This window comes from Dromaius novaehollandiae, chromosome 3 (assembly GCF_036370855.1).
Source record: "Dromaius novaehollandiae isolate bDroNov1 chromosome 3, bDroNov1.hap1, whole genome shotgun sequence".
Lineage (NCBI taxonomy): Eukaryota > Metazoa > Chordata > Aves > Casuariiformes > Dromaiidae > Dromaius > Dromaius novaehollandiae.
Genome location: NC_088100.1, coordinates 118,247,420 through 118,272,522, shown reverse-complemented (window position 1 = coordinate 118,272,522; position 25,103 = coordinate 118,247,420). Strand labels below are relative to the sequence as shown.

Sequence of the window (25,103 nt, the reverse complement as noted above, 5' to 3'; positions counted from 1 at the left end):
TTGTGGAGGCAGTTGAAGGCACCTGTTCATGACTTCAGCCAGCTCCCAGTACCTGTATATAAGGCTCTGTGTCTGAAAGGGGCTGCAACATGCAAAAACAAGGCAGAAACACTAGATGGAGAGTATGACAAGGCAGAATATGGAAAACAGAAAAGCATAGTGGTATTAAAATGAAGAACTATAATAATATAACAGCTCCTAGTGCTGTGAGATATAAGCAGTGTATACCAAATGTGGCATGGGTAATGGCCAGAAGCTAAACCACAGAAATGAAGTAACTTGTAAACATTAAGGAGGAGGTAGGCAGGAAGCGAAAAGCATTTCAGATGTGCTGACTAGGAGAAGAGGGAAAGAGGACTCTGTGGTTAATGACTAGATGAAGACTCAGAAGAGCTGGGTTTTGTTCTTCACTCTGCTACAGACCTCTTCTGTGACCTTGGGAAAATATAATTTCTTGTGCCTCATTTCCACACCCTTTGTCTGTCTCACCTATTTAAATTTGGGGCATTTAGGGTGGGGATTATGTATTTATAGAGCAGAGGAGCCTATGACTTTACTGGAACTTACTGATGCTACAGTGATATAAATAATACATTGCAATGATGCATTGTCCTAATAACAGTTTACATAGGTTCCCTTCTTTCTTTAGGGAAGGGTTAATATTCTCTGTGGCAGTGGTGGTTCTTTTCAATTGCTGTATTTCACATAAAGCTGCTCACCCAGTTTATGAGGGGAACGTGGTATAGCCAGAAGCTTGCAGGGTCAGGTTAGTGGCTTCTGGGGCAAATTAGCCAAGATGTCACATGAAGAGGCATAAATAACTCATTGGAAGCTTGTGTGCTTAAATGCAAGGCATAGCAATGTCATTCTTTATATAGAAAAGTAGAGAACTGATAAATTTCTGTTGTAGTAAAAGTTTCTTCTTTTACTAAGATTCGTATCAGAATTCAACGTGTCTTGGTAGTTTTTCTGCAAATCTAGGATTTAATGTCTGTCCTTTCCCAGCAGTACACTGCCTATATATGAATCACACTCCTTTCTGTGTATTGCAGGATGTACCAAGTGAGAAGGAGTGAAAAAGTTCGAATAAGGAAACCTTCCCTTAATTTTTTCTCTTCTCTCTATTTTCCAATTTTCCTCCTTCTGCCCTTCATTTCTGGAACATCATTTAGGCACCATGCATTTTTAAAAATTCAGATTTTTCCTGAAGAGAGAAATCTTTCTGCCTCCCAGTCCAGTATTCATGATGACTTTTTTCAAAGGTCTTACTATAAATATTTATTTCTTTCAATCCAAAGAGAAGGTAAGAATGGATGAGAGCCTGCCGTTTGCTAAGTAACTTTGACACAGTGCTGCTCTGTGATCCAGGAGGACAAGGGAAGTTGGAGCCTTAGAAATCTGAGCCTGCCATGCATAATGTGGAGCCCATGTTAACATGACTGTTTCAGCCTCTGTTTGCTTAGGACCTTGGAAATAGCAAGAAAAACCTTCTTTCTGCTGGAGGCAGGGAATGCCACTCTGATGAAGGAGAACAGGCTGAATGAAAAGGCTGCTATTTCCTTCAGCATGCTTTGGATCAGGCCGTTAAAACCCACCAGAGAACTTACAGTGCCAAGCAAAGGGTGGTTGTGCCTGCAGAGAGTCAAAGGACTGAAGGCTAAAACCAGCTCTTTACCGCCTCCCAGCAGGCTCTAGGAACTATGTTCAGTTTCACCTTTTTTCTCCCTTTTTCACACCCCATGCCTTCCTACAGTGAAGACTCAGGTTTCCTTCTCCATGTTGCTGTGGAAGACTTGAGGTTCTGATAAGATGGAAAAGAATAGACTTAGCAGTGGAATCTCTCTGTTGTTATTGTGTTTCCAAGGTTTTAATCCTTACCCTTGTGTTTATTTTGAGATAATTTGTTTACATTCTTATTTAGACAGTATGAGTACAATAATTGGAAGATAACACTTCTCAATTGCCCCTCAGAAAATATTTGCTTCTTAATTATATTATTGCACAGACTTTGGAGGATGGTACATTTTAGTAAATGGTGAGAGGTTGGCCAAAATCTAAGTAGATTTACAGGCTGTTTGCAGGTTTGGGATAACCATACTTGGTGGTAGGGATTTTGAGGTGGTTAACACAGTCCTAAACTTGTCCCTTTCAGTATCTGAATGGATAGTAAGCAAGTGGATCGGAAGATGTTTCCCACCAATGCAGATACCACCGATTACCTTCAACTTCAGCGTACTATGTGATGGTTTCTGTGTGTTCTTACATTTCTCCCACTGAGAATAATGATTACTCAATAAAATGCTATGTTGAACTGTAAGGCATACACTTAACTTTCAAACCCAACATTGCTTTAACTCATGCCAAGAGAATTGCACTGTGCGTTCAATTTTGTCTTTGCCTCAACCACTGGAGTGTTTTGGCTGTGGTGGGGATAGAGTGTCTTTGTTTCTAGCTAGTTTTGGGTGAAATCTCAATGATAATATGAAAGTTGCTATCCAGGAATTTGTCGATGGTGGAGTATTTCTGTGAAGTTTTCGTGCAGGCATTTGTTGATGGTAGAGCAGTATTGTAGGAGGAGTGATTGATTTTGTGAAGGTTTATCTTTGAGGTCCAGTATGGAAAGAAAGACACTACTGACATGATGAGAGTTGGACTCTTCTGTAAAAGACTGTTAGGTGTAGTGTAGTTTAGAGGGCAAAGTTGAGAATGCCTATGCAGTGCAATGGGATTGGTGTGCAAAATTAATGTGAGGTAATACACTTTTGAAAGTACTGAGAATCCAGACCTAGCTAGCTACTCCATCCCCTCTTCTTTTGCCTAATTGGGCTGGGGAGGGCTGTGTTTAACTGAAGTGTTCCCCGGTACCTTAGTGGATCACTGTAGACTTGAACCTCAAAATATTCAAGAGAATGTACAAGAATTATAGAAACTGTGGTCTTGAACTATAACATGTAGAAACATAGTGAATTTTCCTGTGTTCTGGGTAGGTTTGGGTAAAAGTGCCCTTTGTGTTGAACTTGGGAAAAAAACAATGTGTATTTTAAGAGAGGGCATTGTAATAATCAGATAAGATCACTTATGATGTTACTTTAATATAATTAAATCACATTCAGAAAGAATATGTAGTTTTAGTTAATCAAGAAATGCAACAGAACTGTCAGCTTTTAGTGAAAATGAAATAAATACTACCTTTCTATTACTTCGAAAAGTGTTTTTATGTAATTCTTCAGGAATATTTACTTTATATAATAAATACTTCAAGTTCAGAAAATCACTCTTCGGTTTTTGCCTAAAGAAGAAGAAATCAAACAAAGGCTTTTTTGGCTGTTTAACCAAAATTATATTAATCTGGGAGGAAAGATGGGGACTTGAAACTGGGAGCAGGGAAAGAGGCACACAAAGGTTGCTTCTGGAACCAGGATGCTGTAAAAGAATTAGTGCAATGAGTATATTTGTGAGCTTGCTTCAGGATCACAAATGTAACCCTGAACCAGTTAGAAAAAACATGCTGATGGTTTGCTGCATTTGGGGATTGTTTACACAGAAATTTTCTTTGATGGTGAGTGGTTAATAGATTCAGAAGCCTATTATTGCAGAAAAATAACAGCAGAAAAATAAACAGTAAAACCATATGCTATTTCTAGACTTGTACAGTAGTATTCCAGGTTTCTTTGAAGTGTTGAATAGGGTGACCATACAAATGTTAAAAGGCATATAAGGTGTTTATTGCACTAGGAGGCTGGATAGTTTCAGTCTTTTTCAAGGAATTGATAGTTTAGTTACAGAAGAAAATTACAGTGTATGTAAAACATGCAGGAAATTGCTGAGCTGCTGAAGGCAATACAAACACAAATCATGAGTGAATAGAAATTAGCTCAGAAGAACAGATATGCTGTAGCACGAAGAGAGAGAGACTGAACTAGGCTAGCATATCAGCACAGATCTGCTAATGTTAGTAGACACTGCTGCCTACTTAGGCAAGACATCTCTATTTTTCTTGAATTAATTTGTCTGCACTGTATTTTTTCCTCTCTTATTCAACATATGCTTTTCACTGCTGCCAAAGCACAGCTAGAAGTTAAGTGTCTTTTCCAGGAGCTGAGAGTAAAAAAGGTTATTAGTTTCTTTTTAAGAGAGGGAACCACTGCAGTTGATGGTCTTATACAACTGTTCTGAATCACAAAATTCCCAGCAAAGATAAAAACCCTACCCTGTAAACTATAAAGATCATTCATAAAGTTCTCCTTGGTTTCTGCAGGAATAGAAGACAGTGTCTAGGGGAATTAGCAGCACTGTGAAGAGGCAGATTGTTCAGTGAATAAAGAGGAGAAGAAGCCTTGGTGGCTATGCTCCTTTTATAATTCTAGATGAAAAGTCTTTTTTAACCTTTGCTTGCAAATTTCAGCCTATTTTCCCTGGGTTTAGGGAAACCTGCCTGCATCTTTTGAGTAATCTTCCTGATGTCTTGGTATACCCAATAAACATAAATTCTGTGGGTGCTTTGCAAGGCTCAGTATGACTCATTAAAATCGGAGCTAGTGACTTAATATTAATGTCAGACTCCAGCTTGCCTACAGAAATGCAGCTACAGAATATTTTCTTATGACAGGCTAGTGTTAGTAACAAAGTACAGATTCTCCACATTCAGAAAGTGTTCAGCTAGAGCAAATCAGTTAGAAAATGAAATAGTTAATGGAGTTTTAGACATCTGCCATGCCAAATTATTTCAAAGTATATCCTACTTATAGACTGATATTGGAGGAAGTTAAAATTAATTAGCAGCTATTTTGGCAGTCTGCTCAATTTAATTCTTTTTCTATATCCTTTTAGGTCAAACTATCCAGGTACTGTTACTACTAAGAGTCTTCTAAAAGGACTGTCTTGTCCGAGGAGTTGCACATCATGAGTGCTGGTTTTACACCCTCACTGCAGGTATTTTTTTATAAATTACCTGAGCGGATTTTGCTGTTGAAGATACAGTTGGACTGACCTGCCTGGGGAAATAGTGAGGGAGTTGAACTAATGTTGGGAACTAGTGTTGGGAACTAGTGTTGGGAAATAATGAGAAACATCTTTATTGACTGGCTTATTAGAAAAAACAACAACAAGCCCACAACATTCAATTGGGAATTCTGCTGTCTGGCTCACCAGAGCCTCTTAAACTGAAGGGGGAGGAGGTGTCCGCAACAGCAAAGTATCCTGGAGCTTCAGACATTCCTTGAGCCAGGATCTCTAGTCTTAAATAGATTTATGGTGCAAAAATGCTGCCTTAATAAGTCAGGAGGTTGACTTTTTAGGGAGAATGGAGAGTGTGGTCTGTATGCTCTACATATACAGCCTTTGGGGCAACCTGCATGGGCAGCTGAAAGAGGTGTGACTGGCATAAACCCAAAGTATGATGTTGTTTTTGTCATATCGTCTGAAATCCATCTTTTGAGTATATGCTCAATGCCGGGCTCTGAATTTAGACCAGATTCTGTCACTAGTCTTGGTGAACAGGCTAGCATGATGGAAGGCCTGTCCTGCTGGATAGGTTTGGTGCACGGGCTCCTGTTTGCATCTCAGTTTTGCAGAGATGCCAGAATGAAGCAGAAGGTAGACCTGTGTCTTTTTTGAAGCTCCGCTTTCCAGCAGCAGGAGAGCCCTTGCACAGCAGGTTCCCCTGGCCAAATAAGGCTCATTGGCTCCCTTTCCCTTGACTCCTGATGGAGCAACCCCTGGGGTGGAAAACCGGGCCTCCTGTGCTAGCTGTACACAGCAATTTTTGTCAAGGAAATGTTCCCCTGATGTGATCTACGTCAGGTCCTACCAAACTAATATGGTGTTAAACCCATTGGTTAGTCCTGCTGGATAAAGGTCTCTTTGTCGGACAGATGGATAAGACCATGCTTTTATATCTCAGGTGAAAGCTAGATAAGAGAGATCTTCCTTCAACCAGTGGGGCATTGTTTCCCAGAGTGTCAGGCTGCTCAGAGGAGGACCTTCCCCCCACACCAAGACCTGTTTTTGTTTCTAATCCAATTTTTTTCCCACTCCCACTTGCTGCATCAGTGGCTGAATATGCTAGGTGTTATCAGTTCTTTTTTTCTTTATGTGGGATCAGTGGATATCCCAGAAGGACTGGGGGCAGAGCTAAATGGAACTGAGGGACAAAATCCATGGAGATGCTAAGACATGAAGGACCTCTTGGAAAGCTGCAGTTCAACCAGACTCACTAGCCCCAGCCACAATCCTGAACTGAAGTGAGTGTTGCCAGTAATTGCCCAGTGTCATCAATGTAACTGTACCTCCATGCAGGCCTTTCAGCAGTACCTTAGCTGGGAGCAGCATGGCTCTTCCTCTCACTGATTATTTGAGATGTTGATTTGAGTTGGATCATTTGATTCTCACTGTTTTTGGTCTGTGCTTCGACAGCATCTACACCTGGCAAGTCTTGTCCTGTCCTAGAGACTTTGAGACAAGACATAGTAGAAAGAACAGGGCTTTCACCACTGGCTGTTGGGAATAGGAGATTCAGTGTGGGTCAGAGTTAGGCAGAGCTCACAAACTGTTTCACCCTTCACATTTGATCTAGGCTGGTGAAACCAGCCAGGATTTTTTATCCCTAGATGAAGTTATTTCTTCCTCCCTTCTTTCTTCAGAAGATGACAAGCTGTGCCTGAATGCAGGCAGCTCTTACCTTGAGAATAGTTGGGTCCACCCCAGCAGAACTTCTTTCTTTGTTCTATCTTAACAGTGACAGCATGATGCAATGGAGGTAACAGGTAACAAGACCGAGTTTTTTTTTTTTTTATTTAGGCTTAAATGTATTACAGAATACTCATATATTTGTGTGCTTGTGCAGTTGTCCTCAGTGGGCATTTTGCTGGCTACTCTCCAGCTTGCAGAGATGGTCATAAGGCCACTCAGACTAAAATCAAGTAGGAGTGCCTGGGTGAAAGTTATAAGGTCCTTTTTGAGATAATGTTTTTTTTTCCTGTTTTTCAACCTATGGCAACTAAATGTTCTCATCGTGTTATTAGGCTTGATAATGAGTTCCCTATATTGTTCTTGTTTTTTATTATAGTGTTCTCTTAAACTTTTATTGCATTAAATGGATGCACGCACACGAGTCTACCTCAAACTTTGTTGAGATTCCCACTAGCTGAAAAGCAGTGGTGCTGCCACTGCTATGGATATAGGGTGGGGAAGCTTTTTGAACCATATAGATAAATACTATTGAGAGATGTCCTTATGTTGGATTTAGCTGAAGCTTTAGCTTAAGGGAAGAATACTTTGGAATTCAGGAGAACTTGGGCTTGGAAGGGAATTAGAAAGGAATTGCAGGTAGTCTTTTTTGCAGAGGAGGCAACCTGCATAGTCAAAATGGATAGGTTACAGCTTGCAGGAAGTGCTTTCCTGATACGTTATGGCCAGGAAGACTGAGGGGTCTAGGGAAGAAACTCTGGAGTGTGTTAATGGTAAACATACACCTGCACATGTTTGATGTTGCAAAAATAATAAAAGCAGAAGAGTGGGATAGAAATAAGAGATAAATGCCTTTTGAAATATAGTACAGTTGCCTTTGGAGACAAGAGATTAAAAGGCTCAAGAGTTAGTTCATGCAATATCAGCCAGGGTATATACTCATGCATACTGCTTCCCACAAGTTCTTTGTCATATCCTTCTGAAGGGAGTGCCTGTCATACTGTAGAATTATTTTTCAGGGAGTGCCTGTGTTTTGACAATAGAGATTGCAGTGTGCCCAGGAAACTCTAGGTCTGACACTAGAACTCTTCCGTTGCAAGAACGTGTGACCTAGAAGATTTTAAAAGCTTCTGCGTGTGTGAGCACACTTCCTTCATGAAAGAATCAAAGGCAACCTGGACTAAGGAAATGATACCAGCTTTGTGTTCTTTAGAAAGGTATTGCATGGCTTTTTCTCTCCCATCTGTTGTCCTCTCCCTGCCCCCACCCCGCTCACCATGGACATAACAACATGTATAATGCTTTCCAGAAAAGAAGAGCATATGCATCTTTCCCCTGATGTGGTTAAATTAATACTTCTGTGAGGAAGACTAAACTAGGGAGGGACTAAACTATAGCATTGTTCCTAACAAAAACTCTTCTCTGAAGATGTAAGCTAGGGCAGCTGTGTTGATTCTGCTTTAACTGTAGGTAAGTTTTCTGTATTTCATCAGAACATGCTTTGTAGGCTCTCACTGTGTTTGAACAACATCGTGACCTTTAGAGGCACTCCTGAAAAGCTTGAGTTTTGGCATTTTCTGTTTCCACCATTTGCCAAGAGGATTAATGACACGGATATTCCTGTCATGAATAATCTTTAAATCAGTCATGTGCTGTGGGAACTGGGAACAGTAAAATGCTTGGTGATTGTATTGAGGTGCACTGGCTCTGCTCAGGGTTACGCCATTCACCCTAAGTAGGGAAGAGGCTGGAAAAGATGTTGCAAGCTACAGCTGATAGGTCATCCAGATATTTGCTATACAAGGATGGATCAAGGTCATGATTATTCTTCACATACTCATCTCAAAACAGCAGGTTACTTAAACCTGTCAATGTTTGCTCTTTTGTGATTGCAATGGGAAAACATACACACATCTGTAAAAATGACCTTGTAACAGTGACGCTGGGCTTTCTGAGGTGTGTCAGTGAAATGGAGGCTGTGGGAGTAGTGTCCTCCTAATGTGGTTAAGCACAAGTGGAAGCTAGTCAGGTAGTAATTAATGCTTTCATATGACTTATTAAATTGTTAGTATCAATAATTATTGTAAATGTTGTATTTGTAATCTAAAAAGATCTCATAAATGGATGTCTCATGACATTTTTTTGTTAACGGAAGGGGAAAAAAGTAGAACTAGTTCAAATTGCTTCAGCTTACTATGGTCTCACCAAGTGTTTGTAAACACGTTTGTAGGCTGTTTCAGTATCTGAGCTGGAAATGGTAGAGAAGACTGGACATGGCTACCTGTAAAAATCATTGTTACTGACTTGATGCTGCTTGTAATTGTTCTTATTATAACCAAGGAAACCAGTGTCATCTGTAGACTGCACTTCCAGGCACAAAATCTCATGGTGCTATTTCTAAAATAAACACTAGTGCCTTGTTGATTATATCCTTACCAGGATTAGAGACCTTCAGGGTGTCTAACCTGCTACAGCCATACAGAGAATGAATTTTGAGCTTGACTGCTATGACCAAAGTTATATTAATTGTCCAACTACAGTAACATAAAGCTTTATGTAGAATTTATGAATTTTAAAATTTAATCAAAATATGTTGGGATGTGTCTTGCTGATTGCATAATCTTGCTGATTATATCAGCACTGAACTAAATACACATGAAAACTACATCACTGGTAAGTATGCATATTAAGCTAGAAAAAGAGTGGTAAGAATAAGCGCACACACTATCTTTCAAGCAACAGCAAATGTTACCAGATTCTTAACTGACGTAAATCATCAAACAGGACTTCAGAGTCAACAGAGATCACTTGGGTTAGGTGTATTCTCTGTTCAAAAGAAACCAACTTCAAGAGTCAGAATTGCTAAAGATTGCGGAGATAAAAGATAAAAGATAAGATTTGGCTCTGGTTATCTTAGAGGAATTACTAAATTAAAGAGAAACATTGCAGATTAATCCAGCACAAAATAATGCAAAATACTGACTTTACGAATACTTTGGTTTTCATCTTATTCTATGTTTTGGCTTTGAACCAGGGCAAGTTAGCACTTGCCCATAAAACTGCAGGGGAAATTTCATCAGCACCACCTTCCAACTATTATGCAAACAAATTGGCAAGGTAAAAATCACAAATAAGGTTCTGCAAAGCTTGCACAATTGCCAGTTTCTGGAGCAATCTGCACAACTACTCAGTTTCATATCCCTTTGTGAAAGACACCAGGTTTTTGCAATTTCTTTGATTGGACGCTCTTTTAATCGTCTAAATCAAGCCTCCAAAACAGGTGTAAACACATCTGGAAGTGATTCTTACTCATGATGGGAGTTTTTGAACTGATGATGTGTAGACTGGATTTGTTCTGCAGGACAGTTCCTCTTGTACTGCTACGTTTATCCTAGGGGACTGATCCCTATGTCTAGAAAGGAAGTGGGATAGAGTGGGATGAGGAACTCACTTTCTGCTGTGCCTGTGTGTGCTAGGTGCTACAAAGTTGACATCTGATGTCCTCTAAAAAGGCTGGACCAAACTGACTTACTGATATGTGGGAAGGTAGAGCTGCAAACAAAAGTACTAGACTATCTCAAGTAACATCTGGACAATGTAGTGAGTGGAGGAGAGGACTTTGTAGGCAAAAGAAGAGTGAAGAGCTCTAGGTATAATTAGTGATCTTTCCTATGGTCTCTTGCTGGATTAGCTGGGAGATTCTGGTGCAAATTTCTGTGTATAGAGCTGTGGATGCCTGAACACTGGAAAAATCTTGTTCCCTGCCCACTTTGCTACAAAAGGGGCTGGGAGCTGCAATTATGGGAACCTTCTTAGGACTGTGTTTAGCTCTGCGGTATTGCAGTAGCTACTTTCTAATAATTCAAGAAGGAACCTTGATTTTTCTTCTTATAAGAACTTAGAATAAATGAAGGTCAAATGCATCAGTTTTGGGTGAATAGCTGCAGTATCAATTCCAACAAATCTAATTTGAAACAGTATTTCAACATAGGGGAATCAATGGATTGACAAACAAACTGAGAAACGGCCTAGACCAGATATTGCAGTAATAGGAATGAGGATTTCTTGGCTCTATTCCAGCGCTACTACTGCCTCACTATACAATCCAAGAGTCTTTTTTAGTGTCTCAGCTTTTTCCATCTGTAAAATTGCAGAAAACCACCTTACAGGGTGTCATGCAAGTGTTAGTTAATGCTTATTATGTGTTTTTAGCTCTTGGTAGGATAGCAGTGCAAAGCTATTACATGGAAAAATAATAACAGCACTTGGCCCAGTACTAGCAACGTGCAAAAATGAACGAATGTATCTGTTAAAGTTCTTAAAACATAGCTTCAATCAAATCAACATTAAAACATTTGGTAAAGTAGAGTTAAAGGAATTCTGGCATTTCCTGCAGGATCTCCTCAAATCACTAGTTACAGCATACCTTTTTAATATAGGCATTGAATACGGAAACTTTCAGATTTGAATTATAACTTTAATTCCAAGCCTATAGTATTTGCCTTGTGGTGGGAACTTAATTGGAAAGATATGCGATATATAATACAAGGTTTATAATTTTCCTGGGGCAGTATACCCTAAAAAGCAGTACACAAATGGAAATAACAGTTGATGGAAAAAAGACATATTCTGTGTATGGGGTTTTAGGATTTGTGTTTGTTTGTTTATTAAACAGTTCAGTAGGCCCAAACGGCACTTCTGAGCACTCTGGTAAGTTGCTTTTTCTGCGATGATACCATTCTACAACGTTGTACATGAAAGTCTTTTGAGTCACTGCTTTAGCTGGCTTACGTGCATCAGCAACATAACATCTCAAGACAGTAGCACTATAAAAATAAGATTCTGTTACTCTTGTTTCTGTGTATTTAATAATTCTCTTTTATTCATTTGGCAAACTCTGTGCACTATTATTTTTTCTCACAATGTTTTCTTTGGCAAAATGTCCATATTTTTGTATGATGTGCTTTACTTTATCTGTAAGGTGCAATTTTTTAGTCAGCACCTGATCAGCAGATCAGATTCCAGTCAGATGGTTTTAAAAGCTTACTTTTCATATCCTGTTAATTTCAGAGTCGTACAAGGAGGATACAACAAGACTATATGTTATGAAAGGGATATCTCCTTTGGTTTGCTAATTTATAAACAGTTCCAGGATAATTATAAACGGTTGTATAAACTTCCAGAATTACATCATTGACCATGTATCCTTGGGGCATTTGAGGCATCCTTTAATATGAATGAGTCAGAGCAGAAATCACATTTGTTTTGTTTCTGAGATATTCTTTGAAGGATCAGTGTGTTGCATGTGTAGTATGCCACGTCTGATTTCACACTTCCACTGCCATGTCTGCTGCCTAGGTGGCTTTTCTCACTGTGGGGTTGTGTAACATACATTGGAAGAGGATTGTGATATTTTCAAATGTTAATTTGTCCTCACATCTCCAGTGGGCTCTGAAGCATTTTTCACTCTGTTCCAGTGGATGGTGATCTGATGCTTTGGTGCTCTGCTCTCCAGCACCAGTGTAGCTAGCTTGGTTCATTAAGATTCTGACTCTCCATCAATACTGGACTCAGGCGATCCTGGCCATGTTGGTACTTCACAGGCATATTCATTACAGCTAAGTGTAGTTAGTTGGGAAGAGTTTGCCATGAGACAACATAGCTTGCACTTCAGGATTCAGTTAATACTAATATTTGCTACACTAGCATATAGTTAGCTGGGTATTCTCTAAGTTGTGCATTAACATTTTGTAAAGTGGATGACCTAACCTTATGGAAGTACTATTAGTCAAGCCATGGGGCAGATCATAGCTCCCAACATGATCCTGTTGTTCTGGTATCACCTAGAATTTTAACTGGGATCCATGCCTTTCTGTCAGGTGCTGCCTAACTCCACAGTGATTCAGGGACCTTTTCTGAAGGAGCTGGAATAGATGGACTAAAAGATGCCAAAGCGGAGAGACACGAAAGAGAGATGTCTTGGCCTAAGAGTTCTAGAAAGAAGAGATTGCTATGCTCTTTGGACTCCCACTCCACTTGTATAATTAGTACATCACATTATACATGACATGGAAAAGAAAGGGGAGTTGTAACTGGCTAAGCATTTCTTTACTAGAGGAATTTGGCTGAGGCTAGAGGTGGCAGAGTTCAAAGTTACTCCTCTCTTGCTCCAAGAATTGCAGGCATACTGCAAAAGTTGCAGAGGCTGGGGAAAGCAGGTGTGGATACTTCCTCTTGGGTTTCTTGTCTAGCAGAGCAGGGACCTCAGACATGCAGTTCATGAGGCCAAAATTATGCAAAAAGAAAAAAGCACGTTTAGATTCTGCTGTAGATTTATGTCTGAAAACCTTGCTGTATTCAAGCTGTTCATCTCCAACAAACAGAGAAATTTAAAGTATGCTAGACTGTGGATATGTTTTTTCTCTGTTTTCTTTAGGCTTCAAAGAGGGTCTAGCGTGGTGAGCAAAGTGAAGTTAACTATCTGTTGTTTGGGAGAAACCATCTGAGTTTGCAGAAATGTGAGAGAGGATAGCAGAGGCCTATTTTCTACTTTACAAGGACAAAAAGGCACACTGCCAACCCTATTATTATCTCTGTTTCTGACTTTGTACCTGGAGGTCTCCACCTAGGTCTTGGTCCTGGTCCTGACTTGTTGGGAATGTAATTTCAATAGCTTTGTTAAAGGATGCCAGATACGAGGTACCACCCAAGCTGACACATGCCAGTTGCCAGGAGAAATACAACAGCTGCTATAGGTGATGGTTCAATTGCAGAAGTGGGAATACACGGTTTCCATCTGCAGGACGCAGCCCAGGACACTCAGGCTGGAGGAAGCTAGCTGGCTTGATCCTGGAATGCAGTAGCATTGCCATGAGGAGAAGAACTCATTGTTCCACACAAGGAAGCAGACACCGACCACATCACTTAGCTGACGATGATCCTTTCTGCACCCAAATCTCCTCTCAGCTGAGGTCATAAACGAGAAGGGAGCTGCAGAAGCTAGGGCAGAGGAGCCCTACATGGCCAAGGATGGAGATCCACTTCCTTCACCCTCAAGGAAGCCAAGGATGATAATGATTCAAGACTTTGTCATAATGGGACCAAGGGTGTTCTTCTGCCAGATGGACATATCTGTGGGTTCTTTAGCCTGACCATTGTGTTATCAGCCTGCTTCCTATGTGCCTAGGCACCTTAGGAAATACCACAGAGCTCTGAAAATGAGGGTAGAGGTGATCAGGTAAATCTTCCAAGGTGAGTATAGAGGCCTACATGGAGAATGCCTAGTTGTATCAGAGAAGCTGACTGGGGGCTCTGACTTGTCAAATTATGGAAATAAGTGGAGAGACTTGAACTGTTTGAGAAGAAAACCAAATAAACACAAATTAGGAGGGCTTTAAACCAGCTTCGCTGGAGGCTGAAGGCAAAGGACCACAGGGGAAAAACAATAAATTAGTTAGAAAATAAAAAATGGGGGAAGTGGTAAAGTGAAAACATTATACGGGTCCACTTTACCCCAGGTGGAATAGGCTGGTTATGTTTTCTTGGAACTATCAGAGTTAGACAAAGTCATTGGGACTTTACCATCTGGAAAAAAAACAAACAAACATGCAGCACATATAGTCTGTCAAAATCTTGGATGTACGTTAGGATCACTTTTTTGTATCAAAAGGAGGTGGAGCTGTTGTAGAACATCTATTTATATTTAATTTGGTCCATGGAGGAGGAACCAGCTGACAATAAAAGAATGGAAGGTAATTTTAGCGAATGTAATCATGAAACACTCAGTGAACAGAGTTTTGTGTTATAGGAACAGGAGGCAGGGAAAACAGCAGAATCAAATGTCTGAATAACATGTTAAATGTATTTATCTGGTTACTCACGTATTGATACTCAGGTTTCTAAGGACTTGGTTTTCATATGTGCTGATCAAATAGCTGCTTCTGTAGCCATTCTTATTTTCTGAACAGGATGCACTTCTTGTCTCTCCACAACAGACCTGAATGGCCTGAAGTATGCTTGCTCATGATGTGTTTTTAGCCTGTCTGGACAGACTTTAGCTTCCTTTAAATTTTATTAAGCATCCTCAGGAAAAGGAACTTTCTGTTGATCAAGGAGTATGGACAATGAGATGCATAGGCAGAAAATATCTTAATGAGCACAGGTTTTGAAAAATTCAAATAAAAGACATTCCTATTTTTAGCATGGTCCTTATGAAACACAGCCAAGGATAAGGAAATGAAACAAAGGGGAAAAAAATCAACAATATGTCAGGAAGGCTGTCTGAAAAGAGAAGTAAGACAGACTTTAGTCAGGAAGATGCAGAACAGAAGTAGGCAACTGAGTGGGACACAGGTGTGAGGAAGGGAAACATGTCATCACCTTTCCAGACAAACAACCTGGATGGAAAAGGTAATTAACCTTCTTCCAACAGCACATTGAGCATTTCAGGCAGCAGTGATCTGCTGAGGCTCTGAAAGTGTGATTCTGCAGGCTGGTGAGTAGCAGAGATGCTTTGAGAGGCAGAACCACATGGCATGTGTCCTGAATCAACCTGAATTTTCAGAAATTCGTGATGATCAATGGAGATCCACAAGATTTAGGGATGGGTTGTTATAGTGGGATCCATTCAAGAAACTTCTTCAGGGGAATCACTATCTGTGATGTCTTTCTGGAAACTTTGTTTGGATGGAACTTTTGAAGTCACTGTTCTGAATGAATCAGGAATAGGAGAAAGTGGATTCTCAGAGTAAAACTCTTAGCTGAGAGTAATGAGAGTCATGGCTTTAGGACAACAGTTATGGAGGAGTGAGACCAAAAGCTGAAGGAAATGAGGAGTGACAAGGAGGAATTATTAGGATCCAGCAGTTTGGGACTTTCCTTTCTTGTACCCAGAGATTCTAAGGAACTGGATGGAAAATTCTAAATGCCTAGCATAACCTTTGAATTTTCCTGAAACTTTTTAAAAAGGTTGAAGGACTGCCAGAAAATCATATTTAAAAAGGGCAAGAGGGAAAACCTGGGAAACCATAGGACAGTTAGTCTGCTGCAGTTAGTCTGAGCAAATGAATGGAATAGTCATTCAGGACTTTAGTGTGAATGTGGAAAGTGAAATATAAATTGTGCCAGTAAATACCCTTTGGTGAACCTTTGCAAACTTTCTGTTGTTGATGTAGACAGAATTAGAGATCCAGTCAACTATTATGTTTGGATTTCTCTAAGGCTGAGGGAAGGGATTTCCTTTCTCCACAGGATTCTGTGGGATTCTGTGTCAGATTCTGATGTCCAGACTTCAGGAACAGCATAGAAATGATGGAGGAAAATTCAAAGGAGAGTAATAAAAATGATCCTCAACAGCTTGAAAGCAAGCCTTATGTTGTGAACCTTAAGAACAGTGTGATTTTTATTGGGGTAACTATGGGAGGTGAGCTGATCTCCATTTATCTATACAGTTACACAAAGAAAAGAGATTTCTATTGGAAAAATAGAAATCAGTCTCGTGGTGAATATCTAAGAAGATTCCATTACTGGAATTTGGACAAATTCAGTCTTGAAATAAGGTGCAATATTCTGTCTTTAAGGATCACTGGATATGGGAGCAATGTGCTTCACTCACATGGATTTGCAGTCTTTCCAGATGAGATGTCCGACTGCATGAACGCTGTAACCCCTGCCGGACTTAATCTGTGCACATACTCGCATGGCCAAGTACAGACAGTTGCCTGTTGTACTTGGGTACATCCAACACAGCAGAGTGCAAAGCTGTCTGGGTCCAAGAGCCATGCAAGATCATTATTTCTCTTGTGGAGGTGATCAGCCCAGGCTGAATGGCATACTGCCTAGGAGTTAGCAGAAGACTCTTGAAATACAAAATATGACATCAAGGAAAAGTTTCCACTGATGTCTCAGTGGAAGAAAGCTCTAGACCTCTTTCACAACATCACTGACTTGATACCTCTTCTCAGAAAACATCAGTGCTCTGTGACGAATGTTGCCTGATTGTGCTTTTCCAAGCATGAGCTTTGCCCTATTAAACATTAAAGATGGTGACATCTGCAGCCATTTCTTGTTTCCCTTTAGGAAAGGGAGTTCCAAGCATCACTATAGCTCAGCAACCAAGAGTCAGCTCTTTTTCTGATGACCTTTATTCTTCTAACTCAAAGATGCTTGCTTAAACTAGTGTGTTGAGGTATGGGATAAACAGATCAGCAGTTCTGTAGTTTGGTAGTGTGCAAAGATCATGAGAAATTTTTTATATGGAAAGACTAGAACAGGAATGCTCAGTTTGGTCTGATTTTTCATTGGGAGCCAATGAAGAGGGTTGTGAAGTCTCGTCAAGCAACAGTGACAGAAGTTTGGCTTCTCCAGTCAAGGAAGTGAATGCTATTGGTTGCATACTTATATTTAAAAAATAGAATAGTGTAAATAATTGTGATTCATCTGTCACAATTGTTTGGAAACTTTCTGCGTTGCGGAGAACATTTGGAGTGGTTTGCATAAGTTATCAATACATCAAGAAGGATCTGCAAGAAATGATCTGCAAAGATTTTAAAAATAAAAAGCATACAGGAAAGTTATCATCTTGTCAGATCATAAATGGAAAGAAGAAAAAGGAAACAATTTACATGGATTATTTACTATGGTTTATCTCTACTTGCCAGATTTCAGATCCTGTTCAGCTTTTACAGTGGAATAATTAGAACAAAGATCATCTTTTTCTTTTCTGTTGAAGTTCAGCATTAGTAATCCTATATGACAGAATGTCAGTGAGTATTTTTTAAATGTTTTTTTCTTTATTCCCTCTGAGGAGTTCCATATTTTAAAACATATTTAGCTTATGCTAGCTACATCCATATTTCTCCATGTTGTGCACTTTAAGTGTGAAAACAGAAAGAAAGGATTATCAGGTTGCTAAGGTATATTCTGAGTGTCCCAGTGTAACACATCTCAATTGCATAAACAGATTTTGTAATCTTTTGCCTTGCTGCTTGTGCAATGTAGATTAAGTTAATTATTTATAGCTTGTCAGGGCAGCTGTTGAAGTGTCCTATGCAGTGCAGGAGAAGCCAAATCTGACAGGCAGCCATCCTACTGTATCTTGTCCGGTACGGTAGGGCCAAGAGACCTTTTTAACTGACAGAGATGGAATAATTTAGAAATGTATTTTTTTTCCAGAGGAACCAATGTATCACTTTCCTATTTGTCCCTTCAGACAGTTTTCCCACGCTCAAGGCTTTTTACTCTTGCTTTGAAAGTGTGTCTCTATTCTTTCTTTTCTCTAGCTAGTAGTATTTTGAGCTTTTGGCAAATATCGTACCTACACATGTATCTCACAGCCCATGTTTAAAAAGCTGGTGCTCCCAGTTTGTCCAGTTTAGAGACCATCTCAGTAAGTTATCATGCACAGCCGCTAGATGGCATGACACAGACTGAAATATGGGCAGGGAGATCACATTTATGCTCAGTATAGTGTATACACTTGCTCGCCATTAGCATTTACATAAGCGCTGGGATGTCTGATTTCTCTTGGCCTTTTTTCTTTTTTTGTGTATGCTTATTAGAGATTTCACTGCATGTATGCTTGTCTCCATGTAGCTTTGGCGTGGAGGAGCTGCTGTCGTCAGGGGGTAACCCCGCTCCGATGGCTGGGGTCCCGCTGAGGGCTGTGGGGTGGCCGGAGCAGGGTGGGTGAGAGGAGAGTCCCCCTGGGTGCCCTGCTGGCCAGCCCTACTCGTCCTCGCTATGCGCTGGGCCCTGGGCCCAGGCACTGTCCGCCCGGGCCTTGACCTTGCCCACTGTCCTGCTGCTGACCTCTGCAGCTGACCAGCTCCAGGTCCTCTCCCTCTCCTCGCCCAATAGAGTCTGGCTTTTTGCTAAGTCTCTGCTGAGTCAAGCTCTCACTGATCACCAGGCCCTGAACACTTTTTTTTTTTTAATCCCCCCCGTTCAGTTTGCCCTGAACATTTTGTCGTCTTTTTTGCATGCAAACTTCCTCTGACGTCAGTGTGGCTAAGGATCAGGGACAACTCTGTGATTCTGCTTCTTCTTAACAAAACAGTCCAGTTTTTTCATATTGCAGAAATGCTGATGTGAACACCGGTCAGGTTTGGGGGACCTGAGAAATTGGGAGGAATCTCTGTTAAATTCAAAGGGGATGTTAGTAGTAGCATCATTCATGACCGAAAATTGGAGAGGACCCAGTTCTCTCTCTCTCTCTCTCTGTGTATATGTTTTTATTGGTACTTTTAATGTAACAAGCATCTTTTACACTAAATACATTTTCATGGAATCCAGCAGAGAGACATAAAGAACTATAATTCAAGCCATTCAGTTTATATCTTAGGAGACAGCAACATTACTTTATCTAAGAGGCTGTATTCACTGCAAATCTTTATCTGAATAAGATATAGTAATAGGACATCTAGGAATTCTGGTAAGAGTATAATTTCAACTCTCCTGTTCTTGGAAATTCAGTTACTCTATAGTTGTTTTCTATTCCAGAAAAAAACAAAACTCTTCTGGGAAAACTCCTTGTATTTACATTGTCTTTCATGTTTGTTACTTGCATGCCTTTCAGGTCAGCGTGGGAAAAGAGTCTACTGTGTTTACTTTTGTTTTAATTGATCTTAGTTTGACTTTGCATCCTCTTGCTAGAGTATCAATGCTGTGAACTGTAAACAAAGTAAAGATATGTACATGTTATGTTTCAGTCAATGGCGTATAAGTTTGGGGTTCAGATTCTGGCCTCAGTGAAAACAGTGGGTGGTTTTCCACTTGATGGAATTTTTCAGACGTATTCAGTGTTTATCTATCTTCTCTCCCACGGAGTGTAGTGGGAAAAGAGCTGAACATTGAGTAATTTTGAAAATTTCACCCTGTGTCATCACCGTTAGTCCTGCTGTTTGGACAAGTGATTTAACTTTTCCATCCTGCAATCATTTCTTCTCTAAGATGAGAAAAACTCAAAACCTAGCATTATTTATCTGCATGGAAATGAAAAGTGCTATGTGTGAAAAGGCTGGTTTTTCAAGAATTTTCATTTAAAAGGACATTTTAATAAATTTTAAAGATTCTAAATGGTAGTTTCAAATAAACAACTAAAATAATCAAAAATACCCCTTTAGTACAAGTATTGGATCCACTCGTGGAAAAGTGGAGACTGTTCAATGCATGACCTCAGCAGGTGGGTCAAACTGGGGGGTTGGAACCAGCTTGATTAAGGCCTGCTTTTCATTAAAGGAGGACAAATATGGGGAGTGGATCTTGCCTTTGCAGAATAAAATGTAACTGTCAGGACAGATTCTAGCAAAAGCCTGTCTGCCTTCCCTTTTTGCTGGTTCTAAAATAATAATCATGCTGTATCTAATTGGCTGCCACTCCTTGACCTTATGGGTGTTCTGCTGGACTGTGGTTCTTCCCCTCATCTGTAGCTGCTTTGTCTGAAGTGGAAATGGTGGAGCAGAGACTGACTTTGTGCTCTAAAGTGGCAAACAAGCTCAGAGATTCAGGCCTCATTCTTGGTTGATCTCTCTCACTGTCATAATAAAAGTGGCTGACAATAGGTGGATCTAGGACTAGGTGGATTAAGTGTTAACAAATGAAATCTGTGAACACATGTGAATATTAGCTGATCAGTGCAATAGACAAATTCACCAGAATAAAGAGAACTGATAAACATATCACACAGAAGTGATATAGTAGAATGAGATGATGATCAAGAAGTTAATTTATTTGATGCTAATGATTCGGTGCTGATGATGCTAGAATCCTGCCAGTTCTTCTTCTGTTATTTCAGCTCTCAGTGCAGGTTACTGTTTGTACTTTTGTGCCTAATATTCTGTAAGACGTGGAATATGCAGCAGCTTGCATGTTATAGAAATCTTTTCTTCACACTAGTCCCTCCTAAAAGCTATTGCTGTTGTGGTAATCGTCATCATAAAAATAATTAAAGAGAAGAAAAGCTAGGTCTTTCCTCTGGGCTTTTTTAGTCTATTTTCTCTTTGGAGGGTTTTTTTTTAAATTGCAGACTTTGTGGCACAGAAACTGAAATCTCTTCCTCTTCTATAGCATGGAGTATTTTATTGTAGTAATAAAACAATAACAATACAGATCCAATGCTGCAACTCTCCTGGGACAGAAATGTAAGAGCCTTTATGTATGGAATCCAACTTAGAATTGGAACTATCATAATCTCCAAGGGAAATGGATTCAAAATTCTGAATCCAACTCAACAGTGTTTTCCTTTATAATAAAAGCTTTTTGTGTCTTCCTTAATAAAACAAAGTGAGTAATGTAGGCTGCTCTGACCACTTACACTTAGATGCTTTGTCCAGATCTGATTTATCTTCCGGAAGAATCATTAAAAATCATTGCAAAGAAACCACAAGTTACCCAGCAGAAACCAGACAGAGGTGTGATTAGACATTCCTGTATTGCTAATAACAGATGACAGACAGCAAAAAACATCTAGCAGTCTGTTATCAATTTCCGTGATCCCTTGTTAACCATCAGGGCACATGTTCCCCTTATCCTGGGGGAAGGAGCTTTGAGGGTTCTTATATGCATCTTTATGCAATGTCTTACTTTACTTTGTCACTTTCTCAAGTATTTTCTAAGTTGCGTTTGGTTAAAACCCAGCTTATCTTCTCAATTAACCAAATTGTTAATCATATTTACATAAAAGATACATCAAGTACAGGCACATCTGTACTTATGTTGGGTGTCTTCATTAGTCATGCCGGACATTTTATTGCAACAGCCTTGTATTTGTTTGGTGTTAGTAAATCTCTTAGAACCTCATTTTCCCTGCTTGAAGTTTCCCTGCAGAGTAACTACCCGCCATTCCATGAAAGCTTTATCTTTTGTATTTGGATATAAAACAGAGGAAGATGCCAAAAACCAGTGGGGAGAACTAGATTCTTTGTAAAGATGGAAACCACTCCAGTACAAAAGAGAAATGAAAACTCTTTGTTTGTCAGATTTGTCATCAGGTGGTGCTAAGGGCAATCACAGTAAATTATTAGAAATATTTGGGATCAGTATGTTCAACACTCACAGAACATAGAAAGAAATGTAATGGAGGAAATACATGAATCTGTTTTTTTCTGGCTTCCAGATGAATTCTCAAAAATGTGAGAAAATGTGTCCTTCATGAATTAAGAAGGCTTCAGTGGTATGAATGAAGGTACAAGACTTCTGCTCAGTGCCTTTTGTATGTCTATACTTGGGCATAAAGTTTATCACTGAAAGCAGCAAGTGTTAAAATGGGATACTTTTTCTTATGTTGAAAATGATGCAGCAAATTAAGAATTTTCTTTCTGAGGACTTGGGTATTCATAGGCATGTTTAAGATACACATCATGCCAGAGTTTTTAAGTACAGTCAGCTGTCCTCCCTCTCAAAATCTTAATAAAGTAATTTTGGGAATACAAAGGAGTTTTCTTATTTCTAAATGAGACTGCATGATACCAGGAACATGACTACAGAAAATATGGCTTTTGGACATGAGGTAGAATTGGAGGGGAAACACAGGACTTCAAGTAATTTAAATTTCAACTCTTGTAATGTAGGCGTGACATTGTATGATGCAGTTTGTAAACTGGTCAAGGTTCATCTTGAATACAGTTAATCTTTCTTTCCTTCACTGCTTCGGTTAGAAGAATGTTTTTGAACCTCACTGCTATAATATTTATGGCCTTTCTACTTTCCACCCTGATTCATGCTCGGTTTATAGCATTTGTTCTTGAGCCAACATGGTCCATGCTTTTTCAGTAGGGTTTTTCTTTTCTGATTGGTATTTATTGTCTAGTACTGGAATTTATTGGATAGTAGAAAATTATTTAGCAAAGGTTTGTTTTGAAGAGAAATCAAGACAGCTTGGGGGATACAAGCTGATCATGGTGGCTGTAATTTTGGAGAACTAGCCTGTCCTATTAATGATGAGCACATCTGCCATCCTGCATTATACTGATAACAAAGATCTTCTAAAATCCTATTAGAAGGCTGACTTGCCAGACTTGTCTACTATAGATACGTCTACTTTTGGCAACTTTCAGTCATCTTAATGGTAGAGGCTAGTTGGGAGCTAGAAGGAAAACCACAGTACCATGTACTAGCATGTCTGATTCTGATTAGGCAGGGTTTGTGAAGAGAGGCAGTCTTTTCTTTAGGCAGATTTATATAGTTGGAGAATGCATGCAAGCTTTTGGCATTCCAGTCTTTCCTCAACAGAACAGTTAAATGTATCGTACCCCACTGATTTATAACAAATCTAAAGGGGATGTAAGTTTGATTCCAGAAGCCTTGTTTGTTAGCAGAAGAAGCTGTAGAGGACTTTTTGGCTTTTGAACAAACCGTGTGCCAAAATACTACCTTTTAGAATAAACGTGCAAGTGATCTGTAGTGAGATACCCAGAACAGCCAGAGGACTTGTAGAGATAACCAGGCAGATTTAGGCAGTACATTAAATGTAAATTTTCATCATATAGTTAGTATCAGTTTCTTGACAAGGGGCCATACTTTGGACTGTGGGTTCAGTGTTTAGATGTGAGAAAGCTGATTGAGTGTTCTCATGAGCAAAGTTCATCCATACCTTCACAAGGGCAGAGTAAACAAGTGAGGCAGAACTGGAGTGGGGTGCTACGCAGTGGGGGGCCTTATGAGGTGTGCAGCTGTGATCTGTGGACTTGTCTACGCAGGCCAAACAAGGGGTGCTGCAGGGGACACCAGGGGAAGGTGTAGTCAGTAAGGGCTTTTGGGGAGGTAGAGTTTGCCATTTGGAAAGCTGAAGGAGAGAAGATCTCTGCCTGGATGTGTACTGTGGACAGACAGAAAAGGCTTTAAAAATATACAAACCTTAAGTAAAGACCTCTGTGTGGGGACTGTTTCGTGTGAGGAAGAAAACCAGTGAAAATTAACCATGTATTATGGAAATGAGCCATGGGAACTAGCTTTTATATTTTTACTTACTGTATTTGTTTTGCCAGATTGTGGCTCTGCTCTCTTCTGGTTCGCCTTGGGACAGGATTATAATGAGTAAAGACAACAGATACTCCCAGGATATCTGCAGATGAAGAGAAAGGAAGGCAAAGAAGAAAGATTAAAATATCTGACTTCATTGAGTTAGATCTTCAGGACAGGTGTCTGAAATTTCTCCCTCGTGATAGCCTGGAAGCAAGTACAAGACAACTGATAGGTGTCAAGTTAGTTGCTGGTGAAGAGCCTGCTAATGAGGGAATGGAACACAGATTAAAAAGTCTGCTTGAGAAAAAGTTGTTTTTCAGGCTAGGTATCTGAAATATCCTTTGTCTGATGCACTGGAACTAGGTTATGAAAGAAAAACTGGAAATCAATTGAAACAAAAATGTTTGCTTTGCTGCTAATTGTTCTGAAAACTAGTGACGACCAATACTTCTCAACAAAAGGCAGAATTAACTAACTTTGTTCTCCTGTTCTTATTCCTGTCAGAGGAAGCAATGTGCTGGGACTAGTAAAAGAACTATAATTAAACTCCACCCATCTTGAAATGCAGGTGAAGAGATCGTAATTCATGAAACATTAATATCCATACAATTACAACCTGGGCACAGAACTATTACTGATTCATTAATAATGAGCTAATGTCCACTCACAGTCCTCAGTGAGGATCTCCCGTTTATATTTGTTTTGTGACTCTGATCTTTTTTCAAACCTGAATTTGTAAACAGAGAGGAATTTTGACACCTCATTGCAAAGCACATGAAGTATATGAACTTTTTACCCTGGGAAATGCCTTTTAAAAAATAATCAATACATTACTTTCATACTAATATGGCAATTTTATGGATTTGTTTTTTGTTTATTCCAAAGGAACAATAGTCTGGTGCCTGTATTAGGTTCCTGAAAAAGTTACACTTCTTTGAGGTATTTTGGGAGGCTTTACTAATAAAGGAAGAGTAGCACTGTTGGGTCAGATCAAAGGTCCATTTAATTCAGGAGCCTGTCTCCGACAGTTGTCCAACTATCTCCAACAGCATAGATGCCAAGGGAAAAGAACAGACTTCCTCAGACAACATTGTCTGCCTTCACATTCACAGTCTGTAAACAATACATTGTGATTTTTTTACTCATACAAAGAACATTCATGACAAAGCAACAGAACCACTAATAGTTTATACTCTGAAAAGGAGTCTTTATAAAGTAAAAGAGATACAGTACATAAAGCCCTGAGTAGCCTGGTCTGCTTTCATAGCTGACCCTGCGTTGAGCAGGAGGTTGGGCTTGAGACCTCCTGAGGTCCCTGAAAACTGACTGTCAGTGCAATCACACTCCCAGAAAGGGTATCTACACCAACTGCAGAGAGATCTCCAGATCTAATGCAACAACCCTTTTCCACTTCAGCTGAAAGATGCTGTCCCCATGCTTTAGCAACAATGGATAAC

At 39.7% G+C, this 25,103-nt stretch overlaps 1 long non-coding RNA gene across 1 annotated transcript in view; it reads left to right on the top strand.

The window, feature by feature from the left end:
• LOC112980075 (uncharacterized) overlaps nucleotides 1-24,843 on the top strand; it is a 59,702-nt gene extending 34,859 nt beyond the window's left edge. The window contains exons 4-5 of the long non-coding RNA XR_003258340.2: nucleotides 4,831-4,932; nucleotides 23,670-24,843. This is a non-coding gene — a long non-coding RNA (uncharacterized LOC112980075). The remainder of the gene's footprint in view (nucleotides 1-4,830; nucleotides 4,933-23,669) is intronic.
• The last annotated feature ends 260 nt before the right edge of the window (nucleotides 24,844-25,103 follow it).